The sequence below is a fragment of the Schistocerca cancellata genome, chromosome 3 (assembly GCF_023864275.1).
Source record: "Schistocerca cancellata isolate TAMUIC-IGC-003103 chromosome 3, iqSchCanc2.1, whole genome shotgun sequence".
Classification (NCBI taxonomy): domain Eukaryota; kingdom Metazoa; phylum Arthropoda; class Insecta; order Orthoptera; family Acrididae; genus Schistocerca; species Schistocerca cancellata.
In genome coordinates, this window is record NC_064628.1 from 123484521 (window position 1) to 123499359 (window position 14839).

The following is a 14839-nucleotide window of genomic DNA, read 5'->3' on the forward strand; positions in this document are numbered from 1 at the left end:
AAAATGCTGTACTGATTGAGACGATCAAGGGAAAACAATCTCGTGGGCTTCATCACATTTCTAACATCAAATTATGGAAAAGTTAAGGATAGATCTAAAATAGGCAATTTATGGTAGCTAGTCAGTGTATTTATTTGTGGTGTGTAACGTTGTGCAGGGTCAAATCGAACATAAGAATTTTCAGGCGGGATGTCAGGAAGTATGACGGAATAGACTGGTCGAATGAGTCATGAACAGGAGTCGACAGAGTGGTGTATGTACGTATTTTTTTGTCATATGAATAAGGATCAAGCAGAAACGACGTGATGATTAATGAGTGGATAAAGATGGTAGATAGAGAAGCGACGTGATAAATAGTAGTAGATAAAGGTGATATTTAAGGAAAGAAGCGACGTGAAGCAGTGTGATTAATAAAAAGAGATTCGACGGGATGAAACAGTGGTAAATAAAGGTGAGTAGAATTAATAATGTCGAGATGTCTTAGATGTATGTTACAGAGAGGCCTGTGTATGCTGCAATAGAGATTGATGTCAATGGCGAAGGAAGACCAGGAAATGATGGAGTAATGGACGGACGGAGAGCCGAAATACGAATGAAGAGATGAGGACAACTGCACAATGTGAAGGGACATGAAGGGAGTATGAGATTCAGATGGTGAACGTTGTGGAATACTGACGTAAGATGTAATATAAGTGTAGATCTAATTCTTACCATAAGATTTGCAATTTGGTGAAAATAATATTTTTTGTTGTGGTTGAAGCCTGGTACCAGTATAACTAATTAAAACGGTACCAAGAATGTGTACAGTTATTTTGCAGGATGAGTAATTTGTGTATTTTTTGTTCTTAGATGAAATGTCGCAATTCTAAGTGATATTTAGCAGGAGGAATGCAGAGGTAAGCCGATGGAGAGAGGTGCCAGAGTGAAAGGACGAATTTGGAGACTGGAAAGCTATCTCCGAAACAGCTTCATGTGTTATGTGGTTGAGTATAAGGGAGCGAAGGTATGGTATGTTGTCGTGAGAGTGGTGGTGTTATGAGTATAAGGGAGCGAAGGTATGGTATGTTGTCGTGAGTGTGGTGGTGTTAAGGTTAGCTGACTTCTAGACCTATTCTGTTAGTGTATTAATGGATTGAATGAGAAGGAAAATGTGATGTCTGGCGAGTGAGAGTCGTAGAATTTAGTGTGATCAATGCGCACACTCCTGTAAAGGGGATGCTACCGATCCATAACCAAAACATTATTGTGTTTTATTGTTTGATTGGGATGAACCTCGATGGCAGGTCAGGATCTGATATGTGGATGGTACATACGTGTCCTAGAAATGTTGTTATATATAATAAAATGTAAAATATATAAAGAGATACTAATATCAGTCTGTCACAGGCACAAAGGTGCATTGTATGTTGTAGATTTAGAGTCATCAGTTTCTGAAATGTTTATTGTGTTAGGATGTTAAAGTAGTTTACCACTTAATAACATGTGATGGGTAATTGTGAGCTGTGTAGATGATTTCTTATTTTTTTTGTTGGAACATTTTCAAGGGGTATTAATTTCAGTCTGTCACAAGCACAAAGGTGCGTTGTATATTGTAGTATTAGGAGAACAGTTTCTAATATTTTCACTATGATAGGATGTTAAAGTAGTCTACTATTTGATATTGTAATTATGAGCTGTATAGATTGTTTCTTATTCCTTTTTTTTTTAACACTTTCATGTTTTGTATGAAGGACGACAGGTACAATCAGTAGCACAAGTATGGGCTGTATATAGAAAAGAGATAAATGTTGATGTTGTATGTGTAGAAAACTAGGGTGTATAATTTTATATTTTTTAGAACAAAGATTCTTTTATTACCAATGTATCTAATAGATCATACATGTAATCAATGAGTATTTAAATAATGTAACAATATCCTTTTGTCTGTAATGTTGCGAGATGCACGGAAGGGTCTGACTGATTGGGTGTCGTAGCGCTGAGAGGCTACACAGAACACGCCCGTACCACATAAGCCAAGCAGGCGACGGGCGACAGAGCCGCGGCACTCCCCACTCCACTGCTGGTCGAGGTACCCTCCACGCGCCCGCTACAGCAGGTCAACGGCCTGGGGCGACACGCACGTACCACTGGCCATTCATAAGTTCCGCCACCCTTTCGACTAGGGAAAGTATCCCGCGGAGGCAACAGCGGGTGGTTTCTTCTGCTCAACGGGGCGCGCGCGGCGGCGCCACGGCAGAATGGACGACGCGCGGCAGAGCCCGGCGGGCATTTTTTACCAGCAACTATTAACTAGTACTGGACTGTGGAGCCGTGAAACAAGATGACTGCCCGTATGTCTCCATAAGGTGGAAAGTGAAGGACTGGTGTTTCCACGTTGTGAGTGGTGGAAAAGATTTTCTCTTTAGCAGACAGGACGATCGTTTTGTTTTGTCTTGACCACTGAACGGTGGGATCCATAAACTTTTGGCAGTGACTTGTTAAATGTGCTTTGTGAATTGCATGTGGGACGCTTGGTATTCTTGAAGAGGACAGTTGTCGTTTGGTGACTAATTATTGTATGAAAGCAAGAAACTAGAGTGGGACATTGACATTTGCGTCTGTAGTAGGAGTTATTTCTTGAATTGGTGCGGGAATAAGTGCTGTTTGTTGGAACTTACGACTTTTAATTACACCATGAACTGAAAGGACAGAACCGTGGGTAATAGTAGTTGTAGGGCCATTTCTGGACGACCAGATTCGTGTGGATGGTACGCTGAGTGTGACTATGACATTTGTGTTTAATGTGAGATACAGTTTACTGTTCAGTGCGTGTTCAAAATGCCGATTTGAGTGACTTAAAGACTTTCGTCCGGGTAACCATGGGAGAGCTTTGACACAGACACAGTGTTTCTAGGGACCCTGTCAGCAACTTTTTTGACCCCAAGAAAATCACAGAATGAAATGATTCCGTGTGACTCGCAAGATAGGGAATAATGTACTTGTAATTGTGTAAATTTTTTTTATATGTTTCATTCCTGAAGGGACAGCAAGTTTAATTGTATTTCATTAACATTTGTGTTTAGAATAGATAGTGTGTTTTTTTTGTTTGTTCTGGGTTATCAAGTACACGTAACATGTTTATTAGAATATTTGATACAATGATGCTGTAATTATTAGCCAGTGGCGCAATACTAACGTAGCGGCTCTTGTAGCATTGATCAGTAAGGTTGTCACAGGGGACAAGAGTTTGCATTGCACAACAAATATCGGAATTAATTGATGCAGTAATGATCTTGTTGGTGTGTTGACTGAAGCCACTTATTTGCATTATCACAGTGGTGATATTTCACATTAAAGTGTAACGAAGGCTAGCCGAAATGCAAGTTCTTGTCGTCTAAATGTGTATCAACAGAGAAATGAGCAGTAGAGTAAGATACGAGAGCTACTGGTAGATTCAAGCACTTATTGCTAAACTATTTACTGCGTGTATTGATCCAAGTTGATGGACTGACTAGCTCAGCAGCAGGTATTTGTACTGGTGGATAAGGATAAGGTTAAACTCACTGTCGAGTAGTTGTGGCAATTGCTTAAGTGATGATAGTTAATTAGGTATGACATGATGCCTTAGATGAACTATATTACGTAACCAGTATGTAACTTGTGGTATATTTCATTGTTTTTCTTCTCAGTTTTATTTCTCTGTAGGTTTGATGTATATTTTAGAGTAATGGTATGGAGCCTGAGATTCAACATGTAACTAGTGTACGCAATGTTTTTCTTTTGTTGATTTTGTTTTGTATTAAGACTTTGCTGTGTAAAGGTTTTTACCCCGCAATTTATGAATGTCAGATTACTTGCTCTGTGCTTGGACGGTGAGCTATTTAAAATTTCATGAGTACAATTAGTATTTTTTTTTATTTCTCATAGAATTAGTGAAGTTTGGATTACTCATAAAAATAACGAAGATCCCAGTAACTAAGCCAATTTTTATCACAGCATTATTTATTTTATTTGTATGATGTGATGTTTTATTTGTCATTTGGATTGTTGTAATTATGTATGTGTACGTTACTCCGGATTGTGGAGAGTACAATAATGCAACAACTGTGTCAAAAATTTGCTAAAGTAACAACATTTGGTCGTTAATTTGAGGTCACCAGGGGCTAAGGTCTCCTCCTGGTTACTTTGATGACTTGTTATGTTTGTTCTAATACAGTTTTCTTAAAAAAATGTTCGGAACTACCCTCGCATTGCAAGGATAGTACCGTGCCATTTTTTTCTGCATGGGTAGCCGGTGGTGAAAGGGTACAGTACCGCCCGACATTGAATATAGGTACAACATACTTCAGTATTTTTGTCAGAACAACACTTTTTTTGTAAAATAACTCAATTTCAATTAATACAGCGAAGCCGGATACCAGTGTAGGAAAGAATGACAATTTATTTATTTAATTTATCATATGTGCACTCCCACAAAATAAATCCCTACATCCAGTTTGGTGAGATCTTTTGAAATGAATGAATGTATGGTCGTCTGCTAACCACAGATAGTGAATGTGAACATATGATCATCTTTGAGTCGATCCTTTGGCCACCTTTGGTGGAACCAAAGAGATGAAATTTACCAGAGCTTTGAGCGCCTGAAATGTAGCTGGCCAATAGGGTAGTAAGGTGCTCCCCCACTTCAGCAGAGGTGGAGAGGACCTCGAGAACGGCCATGTTTTAGGCACTCTGCCGCTGGATCCTGTGCTGTTAACACCTGTTTTAGTTGTGCTACGTAATGACGAAAGAATGGAGGCATGGTATGCATGTGGAATATTTAAGAGTAGTTTGAAATAATAATTTCTCTATTTCAGGAACTTTTGTGGGGAGAATTAAATGTCAGGCAGGTAATATTAATGGGATTGTAGTAATCTTCGGAAGTGACCAACGGCCACAAAGAAACCACGTGTAGCAATAAGTTGAAATACTTCCGTGTGCTTAAGTTAAGTTGAATTACTAGCGTGTGTACAATAAGTTGAAATATTTAAGAAATAGCGTGTGTACCATAAGTTGAAATATTTAAGAAATGGCGTGTGCAGGACTTGAAATAAGAGACGAGTACTTCCACGTGGTGAGTACTGTGTGAGTCTCAATCTGTGTATGAGACAAAGGATAAAGAGAAGTACTCGTCCATGGAATCAATTGAGGACTCGCGTGTGTGATGAATACATTAATATTAACTTGCGTGTGACGCTAGACTCAAACTCTGAGAGAGAGCAAGGTGAGTCGGCCGTCTATCCAGCAACGCCACTTGGCTTGCATTGCACAGGAAGACGTGCATTTATCTCCAGAGTTCACAGTAGGAAAGTAGAATTACAAAGTGAGGCAGTGTCGTGTGAAACTGGGATCAATATTAATTGAAGTGGGAAAGCTGAAAGTGATGATGTTGTAACCATTCTCTGTGTAGTATTTCATATTGTTGTGTAGTGTATGTCATGTAATTTGGGTATGTGTGGTTTCCATGGGTGTGTAGCGAAGTAGTTTCAAAAGATTAGTGGGTTATGCTTGTTCCTTCTGTACCGCTCGGTCTGGAGGAAAGTTTCGTGATGATGATTGTGAGAGTCGAAGTGTGAGGTATAATAAAAGATCCACCATACTATCCAGAAAGTGCACTGTAGCGTTAAATAAATTACGGGACCATAATATAGAGATTCACTAATGTAAAGCCATGCCCACTGGGCGGAGTTTCTCATATGTTATTCTTGTAGGTTATAGAATTTGTGTGTTTAGGTTAGGGAATTTATCAGAATAAATCAGATGGTGAAAAGAAAGAGATTGGTAGACTATTCCTTCAAATTGTATGTTGTCATAATGTCCCGAATTTATAATGTGTGCGCCATTCATATTCAGTGGGATGGCCACGTGTTAATAAAAGCCGTCAAATAAAAGACAAAAAGAAAATGTGGTACTGCCAGTGCGTAGTGTACAGTCAGAGTTCTGTAAATCACTGATAGTCAGATATGCGTTTCCGTTGCGTAGTAATCATATAGGAGGATAGCTTGTAACTTAAGTGAGAGTACTAGAGCTAATATTACTCGATAACTAAGAATGAATCCACTCGCTTGGCAGACCACTCATCTTGCAGGCCTGACTGCTTGATGCCACAGTATGAGCTAGGCATGTGGGTGCCTCTCAGGACAAATATCTGAACCCAAATCGGATGTCCGACAAAGAGGTGGAATGTCGCTCCTGTTGTTCAACTGTGTGTCGGAAAAAGTAATCAGGTCTTGGAGAAAGAAATTAAAGAAGTAAGTACGAGTATTTGCAGACGGCGTGAAAATAAAATTCATGTATAGTATATGGCCTTGGAAGACGACCCATCAATTACCCCCAACAATGGAAAAGAAGCGATTCATTTCCTAGAAAAACTTCATAAAATAGCAGCTACAATTTGAGTCCATCTCTCATATGTAAAAAATCAATACTGCTCGGTAGATACGAGGGTTGGAACTTTAATAATGGCAACTATTTATTTACAGCTCGTACAAAATAGATACGTTTTTCAAAGTTCTACTGACCTTCAAAGTAGTCACCAGCATTGTGTATAACCCGTTGCCAGCGATGTGGAAGTCGTAGGATACTCTTAGCAGGGCTAGTTGTGTTGACAGTTCGAGCGGTGCGGTCTATTGCTCGACGAATTTGTAGCAGTTCTGAGGCGAATGCCGTGAAGTGTTTCCTTCAGTTCAGAAATCGAGTTGAACTCACGAGGGCTTAAGTCAGGGGAGTGCAGTAGGTGGTATAGCACTTAGCAGCGCCATGAGTCAAACAAATCAGTAACAGCTTACACTGTACTTGCATAAGCATTGTCCTGCAGAAAGTGTCATCACTTCTGCCTGAACGCTGTTCATTTTTGGAACACAACCTACGACCAGATTAGAGACAGAAGTGATGACACTTTCTGCAGGACCTGAACACGGGTTATACACAATGCTGGTGACTACTTTGAAGGTCAGTAAAACTTTGAAACACCTATCTATTTTGTACGAGCTGTAAATAAACGCCGGCCGACGTGGCCGTGCGGTTAAAGGCGCTGCAGTCTGGAACCGCAAGACCGCTACGGTCGCAGGTTCGAATCCTGCCTCCGGCATGGATGTTTGTGATGTCCTTAGGTTAGTTAGGTTTAACTAGTTCTAAGTTCTAGGGGACTAATGACCTCAGCAGTTGAGTCCCATAGTGCTCAGAGCCATTTTTTTTGTAAATAAACAGTTGCCACTATTAAAGTTCCAACCCTCGCAGACAGACATCGTATGGGAACGCAGTTTCACAAAATATTTCACGTAGCTTAATTTAGGTACCTAGAGGAAACTCATTCAGTGCTATGTGTAACGAATTTCTGTACAGCTGGCCCCATTCAGGAACTCATAATACCACTTTATTATTGTACTGGGGATCCTCAGTTGTTACAAACAGGCTTGTACTGGTGGGATGCGTGGATTGGTGGGGAGGAATAAAGGGTGATCTCCAGGTGAGGGGTGCATCGGAAGAGGATGGGGTGACCGTGAGGGTTACCTTGAGGTGGTGGGTGGCAGGTGATCTTTAGGAGGAGGGTGTGGGGAGGGGGGAATCCTTTGTCTAAGCTGGAAGACTTTTTCATCCACTAGTAACAGTTCCATGAATTGTGCTTCGCGTAACACTCGACAATGAACATGTGCAGTTTAATTGTGAGCACCATTTTTTATTGTATTCAACTGGTCGCTAAACATGTCTGCCCCTCTCACTCACTCAAATGTACGATGGCGTGCTGAAAGGTAATGCCACAGAATTTTTTATTCTGTTCGAAGTATTGATTGAGGTATACCGTGTCATGCATATTACTCGGTCGACTTTCCTGCTTCGCTGACAGAAGTTACAACCCTCTGCCCCTAGAGGGCTACAGCTCCGAACTGTAGTGTCTATAATGGCGGTATTTAATGTGTAGCTATGTCGGTCCATGCGAAACAACGTGCTGTAATCGAGTTTCTAGCCGCAGACAACGTGCCTTCAATTGAAATCCATAGATGGATGAAAGCTGTGCACAGTGATGATCGCACTGACATCGGTAATGTGCCACACTGGGTTGTTCGTGCTAGTAATGAAGAAGAAGGTGCTGCTGACTTCAATATGCGCGACAAAGCTCTGAGTGGACGACCGCGAATGGCAACCGATGAGATTCGTAGGGATCTGATTGATGAACCCATCCGAGAAAATCGTCGCGAATAACAGAAGCATAGCTCTCAGGTAAGTGTGGCATATTGCGAGAGCGTATGCAGATAATCACTGCAAAATTGCGGTACAGAACACGGTGTAAGCTGTGGGTGCCTTGAATGATCACTCTTGGCACGAAACAGAAGAGAGTCGACATCTGTCAACAATTGCTTTTCCGTTTTGAGCGTGAGTGTGACGGGTTGCTTACTAGCACTGTGATAGTTGGTGATAGCTGGGTTCACGATTTTGTCCCCGAAAACAAGAGAGCATCAATGGAGTTCCGTTATAAAGCATCAGCGCCATACCATTAGCGGGCAAAGACATGTTCACAGTGAGTGTTCTGGAATGTTCATGGTGTGGTGTATTTGGAATTCATGCCTAAAGGCACCACCATAAACTCTTCAAGGTTGCGAGACCCTCAGGTAACAGAAAGCACCAATTCAAAGAGTTCGTCCACAAGTGGAGTACCCTCGCATGACAATGCCAGATCACACAGGAGCGCTGAGACACCTGTAAGAACGCGACGCCATTGGTTCACTGTCATCAGTTCATCAATCATCCTGTATACAGTCCCGACATGGCCCCATACAACTTTCATATATTTCCAAAAATTAAAGACCACCTTCGAGGACTTTACTTTGATAGTGATGGAGCGGTGCAAGCAGAGGTAAAGATTGTGGCTCTGTCAAGAAAGTCAAACATTGAAACTTCCTGGCAGATTAAAACTGTGTGCCGGACCGAGATTCGAACTCGAGACCTTTGCCTTTCGCGGGCAAGTGCTCTACCAACTGAGCTCCCCAAGCACGACACACACCTCGTCCTCACAACTTTACTTCTGCCAGTACCTCGTCTCCTACCTTCCAGACTTTACAGAACGTCTCCTGCGAACCTTGCGGACCTCTTGCCCGCGAAAGGCAAAGGTCTCGAGTTCGAGTCTTGGTCCGGTACAGTTTTAATCTGCCAGGAATTTTCATATCAGCGCACACTCCGCTGCAGAGTGAAAATCTCATTCTGGAAACATCCCCAAGGCTGTGGCTAAGCCATGTCTCCGCAATATCCTTTCTTTCAGGAGTGCTAGTTGTGCAAGGTTCGCAGGAGAGCTTCTGTAAAGTTTGGAAGGTAGGAGACGAGGTACTGGCAGAAGTAAAGCTGTGAGGACGGGGCGTGAATCGTGCTTGGGTAGCTCAGTTGGTAGAGCACTTGCCCGCAAAAGGCAAAGGTCTCGAGTTCGAGTCTCGGTCCGGCACACAGTTTTAATCTGCCAGGAAGTTTCATATCAGCGCACACTCCGCTGCAGAGTGAAAAACTCATTCTGGAAGTCAAACATTCTATAACGACGGTATCTACGAACTGCTCCCTCGCTGGGAGAAATATGTTCGTAGCCAGGGTGACTATGCTGAGAAAGAAATATGTAACAATGAAGAATAAAGATGTAGGATGTTAAAAAAGTTAGTTTCATTTAAAATTTTTAAGTGTTTTCACATAAAAATTTCGAAGGCATCGCTTTTAGGCACGCCTTCATAATGACACAGCGAATTGATTCGAAGTCACGGTTTCCAGCATCTTCTGTGATGGCCAGTTCTCTGTTCATTACCAAGAGTCATTCCCGTGTGTCTTACAAATGTTAACAGGGCCAGTTTTATTTGGACCGCCCTGTAGTTTACTGTTAATCAGTATATGCAAGTGTGGTTTATCTGTTCGTTCCGTATAACCCTGCAACCTATTAATTCAGCTCTAAGGGACATACTTGGTAACGTAGTCCTCCAACCAACATTTTGGTTTGGAACCGGAGGAACTGATTTCGAATATAAGAGTGTCAACAGGTGACACTGCAACAATGGACTCCCTAGGGGTATTCGCTGATGTAGCTGATAATGAAATGCGAAAGTGGGTGAGACTGAACAGAGTGTTCTAGAAGTTGGAGAATGTTGTAGAATATTCCAGAATGTTATACAACAATTTCCAGTGTGATTAGCATTTTATATCACTATATATAAGGCACAAGAACACACGTTAAGATCATGTTCTATTAATTTAAAAGAATCATGCTATTTTCACGGACAGTTATAAATATCTTGTTCATTAGTGGGAAACCCAAAGATTTTGTTCAGAATGGTTCAAATGGCTCTGAGCACTATGGGACTTAACATCTATGGTCATCAGTCCCCCAGAACTTAGAACTACTTAAACCTAACTAACTTAAGGACATCACACAACACCCAGTCATCACGAGGCAGAGAAAATCCCTGACCCCGCCGGGAATCGAACCCGGGAACCCGGGCGTGGGAAGCGAGAACGCTACCGCACGACCACGAGCTGTGGACAAAAGATTTTGTATCTGTACTCATTAAATAATAAGATGACAAATGTAGTTCATAAGATAGTATAGTAATAGACTAAGTTAATTAAGTAAGAAATAAACTGAAAGGAAAGCAGATCGTGTCTGTGGCATAAGTTTACGATGTCTCTAGACCCACCCGCCGCCAATAACTGGTTTTTATGTCTGGTGCTGCCCTCGATTCCCCAGTCGTGCACTGACTTACAGTGGTTATGACGCGGTAATTGTTGTAGTTGTGGAGACATGAGTGTCTGCTATAGTCGCTGTCACACTTTGGTGGTCACCATGACATCTTCCCATCCAAAACGCGACTTCATTTTTTCGTTCACTCCGATAAAGATTTATTTTTCACAGCAGACACGTAACTGGAAGCATATAGATTGTAAGGTGGCTATAATTTCGCACCTTACAAGCACTCATCTACATACTTTGCTGCGCAGGATTAGCCGAGCGGCCTAAGGCGCTGCAGTCATGGACTGTGCGGGTGGTCCCGGCGGAGGTTCGAGTCCTCCCTCGAGCATGGGTGTGTGTGTTTCCGCTTAGGATAATTTAGGTTAAGTTGTGTGTAAGCTTAGGGACTGATGACCTTAGCAGGTAAGTCCCATAGGATGTCACACACATTTTTTTCTACATACTTTGCACTTATTTACAACCGCAATTAGGTATCATCTGATAGGTTGTATATCATATATAAGAATATTTAAAGAAGACTGACATTGTCACCTACACCTTGTAAATAGTTGTTAATGCTTATTGCATGAAAGGTGACGGAGTGTCTTTATTTTCAAAGCGGCATAATGTATGATTGCCTATATTAGTAGAGGTTGGAACGCCAGTGGAAATGAAACGGCAGGCCTAACTCAAGCCCTGGGTGGAAAAGCCCACACAGGTGTGTTGGTCCTGCTTCACACAGGAAGTGCCAAGACGGACGGTCTAGACACGAGAGATGGGGGATCCACTCCTGAACTGATTCATAGAGTTGGATCTTTCAAAGGAGTGAACAATCAGTGATTCAGAAAAAAAGAACAGTAGCTCCAAACGTTTTCCACGACAGAGAGAGAGAGAGAGAGAGAGAGAGAGAGAGAGAGAGAGACGGAGCATATCAGCGGCGCCTCTGCTGGTCAGAGCACAGTGCACGCCACACAACACAGCCGGCGCCGGCCTCTGCCCTGCTTCTACCTTGGCTGCCTGCATTGTGCAGTGCCCCATTGGATTTTGTGTTTCACAGATACCGTGCCGTCTCTGTGTGTCCTCTGCCACGTGCAGTGTCTGGCACAGCTTAACTTAGCATCGCACTCTGTCGGCGATTGTTTCAGTCGCACGTCCTGCCCTCTGGGCAGTTGATGCAAGCAACAGGACAGAGAGCCTCCTAGCGGAGAACGTAAGAAGTACTTGCAACAACCTGCTCGCAAGAGAACGGACGATTTGTCTCGGAGCGGGTGACTGGTGGCCGTTCACTGCTCCCCCCACCCTCGGAACTCGCCCGCTCAACGCTCATCCCACCGTTCTTGACTCTAGCCAGAGCGTTGAGCAAAGCAACTCAGGTGTCACTCTGGTCTCTACGGTCTTAGCTCACGCAGTAATACAGCTCGCGCCTCGACCTACTCGACTCAGCGCCTCTGCATCGGAGTTCGTCTCTACTGGATATTGTTCTTCGTAGTAATACCGTTATGTATATTACATTATTATGTTATATATACATCATTTGTTTTTATTTTATTTTTATTTGTTTAAACTGATCAGATTAGGTTCCTGACGACTCCTCTTACTATAGGATTTTTATTATGGACACTCGAATTTACGCTTTAATTACGAGCGAACCGATAAACGTATCGCAAAATGTGATACACCAATATTTTCCTTGTTTTATTCTGCGTAAGGCTATATGCAGCACTTTAGTCTTACAGTCAAATTTATATTTTTTTTTTTCTTATTCTGGTACGGATTTTGCGATTTTAGGCGTCTTCGGAAGGAAACGTTCACTTTACAAATATATGGCTTGCGATGTATTTGTACGAGGTTAATGAAATTTTAATACATTATAGACAAATATATTGTTAATGTAAATCTCAAGTTACAACATTTTCCGATCACCCAAAAAACCACGATAGTGCAAAATAAATCAATAATCAAAAACTTTGTCATATCGTGGAAATTTCAATAAACAATGCATTCTTACTCATTATCTGTGTTACTTCAAAATAGAATTAAATAAGATCAAAATACAGGTATAGTACTGGAATAAACCAAGTTTAAAGGACAATGTGCCTTCCATTTATTTTCTATTGTGAGTGAGTGGTGAGTCATGAAAAAGAGCTAGTTCATTTCAGGGAGTGAACAGTTCTGATCCGATCTCTAAAAAGAACAGTTTTGCCCATCTCTACTGGACACCTGAGCGCGGAAGCACAATACAGCGGCGGCCGGCCGATGTTGTAGTGGGGGCCGGAAGGATAAGCGGATAATACCTCGGAAACTCCGAAAATCTTGGACGCAGCAGAGAGGAACGAGGAAGCGTTACCTCGGAAATCGCAGGTTGGGTTATTTCCGAGGATTTTTGCTCTGAGAAGCGTACCATTGTATGAGTATTGGTATTTCCTCGCAAACTTTCAGCGCTGGACGACAAAAGACTAAAATATGGTTTGTCGGCGTTCGGAAGAATCTGTAGGGAGGACGAATATTCCGTGGTTTCGAGAATATGACTCGCCTTCTGAGTTACGAGGGAAGGGCGCCGAGTTTTGCTGGGAGGCCAGCGGTGGAGAGAAGAGGTCTTCTGTTTTGAGCGCCCATGTTGGACAGTCTCTCAGTATCAGCTTTTGTTGGAACAGACGGACTTGCTGTCTTTGCTCTCAGGAGATTTTATAGTTAGAACGGTTAGGCACTATGCTGTTGCTAACTTATATGATTCTGGACTTCGCCTCCAGGTTGGGAGTAGTTTTTTTGAGTACGCAGCGTTGAGTGATTGAGAGCACTCCTTCTGCCTATAAACACGTCGAGACGTTATCTGAACTGCGTCCTTGTGGCTGGGAGTTCGCGTTTCTCGTCTCTAGAACACAGAGAGGAGAAGACAGCATTAGATTATACTAGTCAGAGTACCTTCTTGTGCCGTCCTAGTGTTTGAATGAGTTTTTTATCTATATTTTGTGGCTGGAGTTCTTCCGTCGTCGTAGACATGTACGAGAACCATCACTCCTACGCACCGGACGCAGTACATACGGTGATATTGCTAATTGCTTTGTCTTATTAGGGCTATAAAGCTAAACAGCTGTGATCACGTAAATTTTATTTCCACTGAGGTTGCACACCACTGTGGATCATCTTTGAAAGTAGTGTCTTCTAGTGTTTGGTATGTAGACGATGTCAGTCGTCTCGCATTATTTATATTGAATCGCGTGGCCATAAAAGGGGCAGATTTGGGCAATTGATCAATCATATTAGCTAGGAAATTCATTTGTATCCCTTTACATTTGTAAATGTATAAGCGGAGACAGCATTTATCATTTAGTGGTTACTAGTTCCCTTAATCATTCATTTATGTTTATGTCGTAATTTATATGTTAAAGTGCAAGAAGGAGGAGATAATCACCATTAAGAGATCCTAAGATCTGCTTCAGGGCGTAGTCAAACAGGGCCAAATCTTCATTTTCGCGTTCAATATTTCCACTGCGCACATTCATTTTACACCCGCCTGGAGTAGCATCTTGGAAGATAATTTACAGCACAGGGTCCATGGTATGTTTACTTTAATTTAATTCCCTTATCACTTACATTTTTTGTGATGTGGACCCTTAATTTTATAGCGCTTAAAATAAGGTACCTATGAAAACTAAAAAGGCTGAAAGCGGAAAATAAACGATTATTGGTCGCGGGTGAGGGGGGGGGGGGGAACCGAAAGATGTCCGGGTGGGGCGCCGCCATCGGTAACTGTGCCATGTGTATTATTGGTTACGATGAGCCACACAGAATAGTTGAAATATTAGTACTGGAGTTTACATTGTACTTGATGCTAATCGAGAAAATTGTTTTATCTGGCAATGCTGTTTTTTTTTGCGTTACACTGATAATATACTCTGACGGAAAAAAAAATCGCAGCACAGAGAAGAAGTTGTGCAACAATAACGAAAGTTGGTAGGCGTGTTTCTGCATCTGAAAGATGATGTCCATTCAAATTTCAGACCAGTCGCATAAGAGTGGCGCTAGTAGCGCCGCAACAAGGATGCAAATCATGTTTGCTTTAAATACACGCTTCAGCCACCGTGACCGTTAGTCACCATTGACATTCGCCGTGGTGAGTTGATG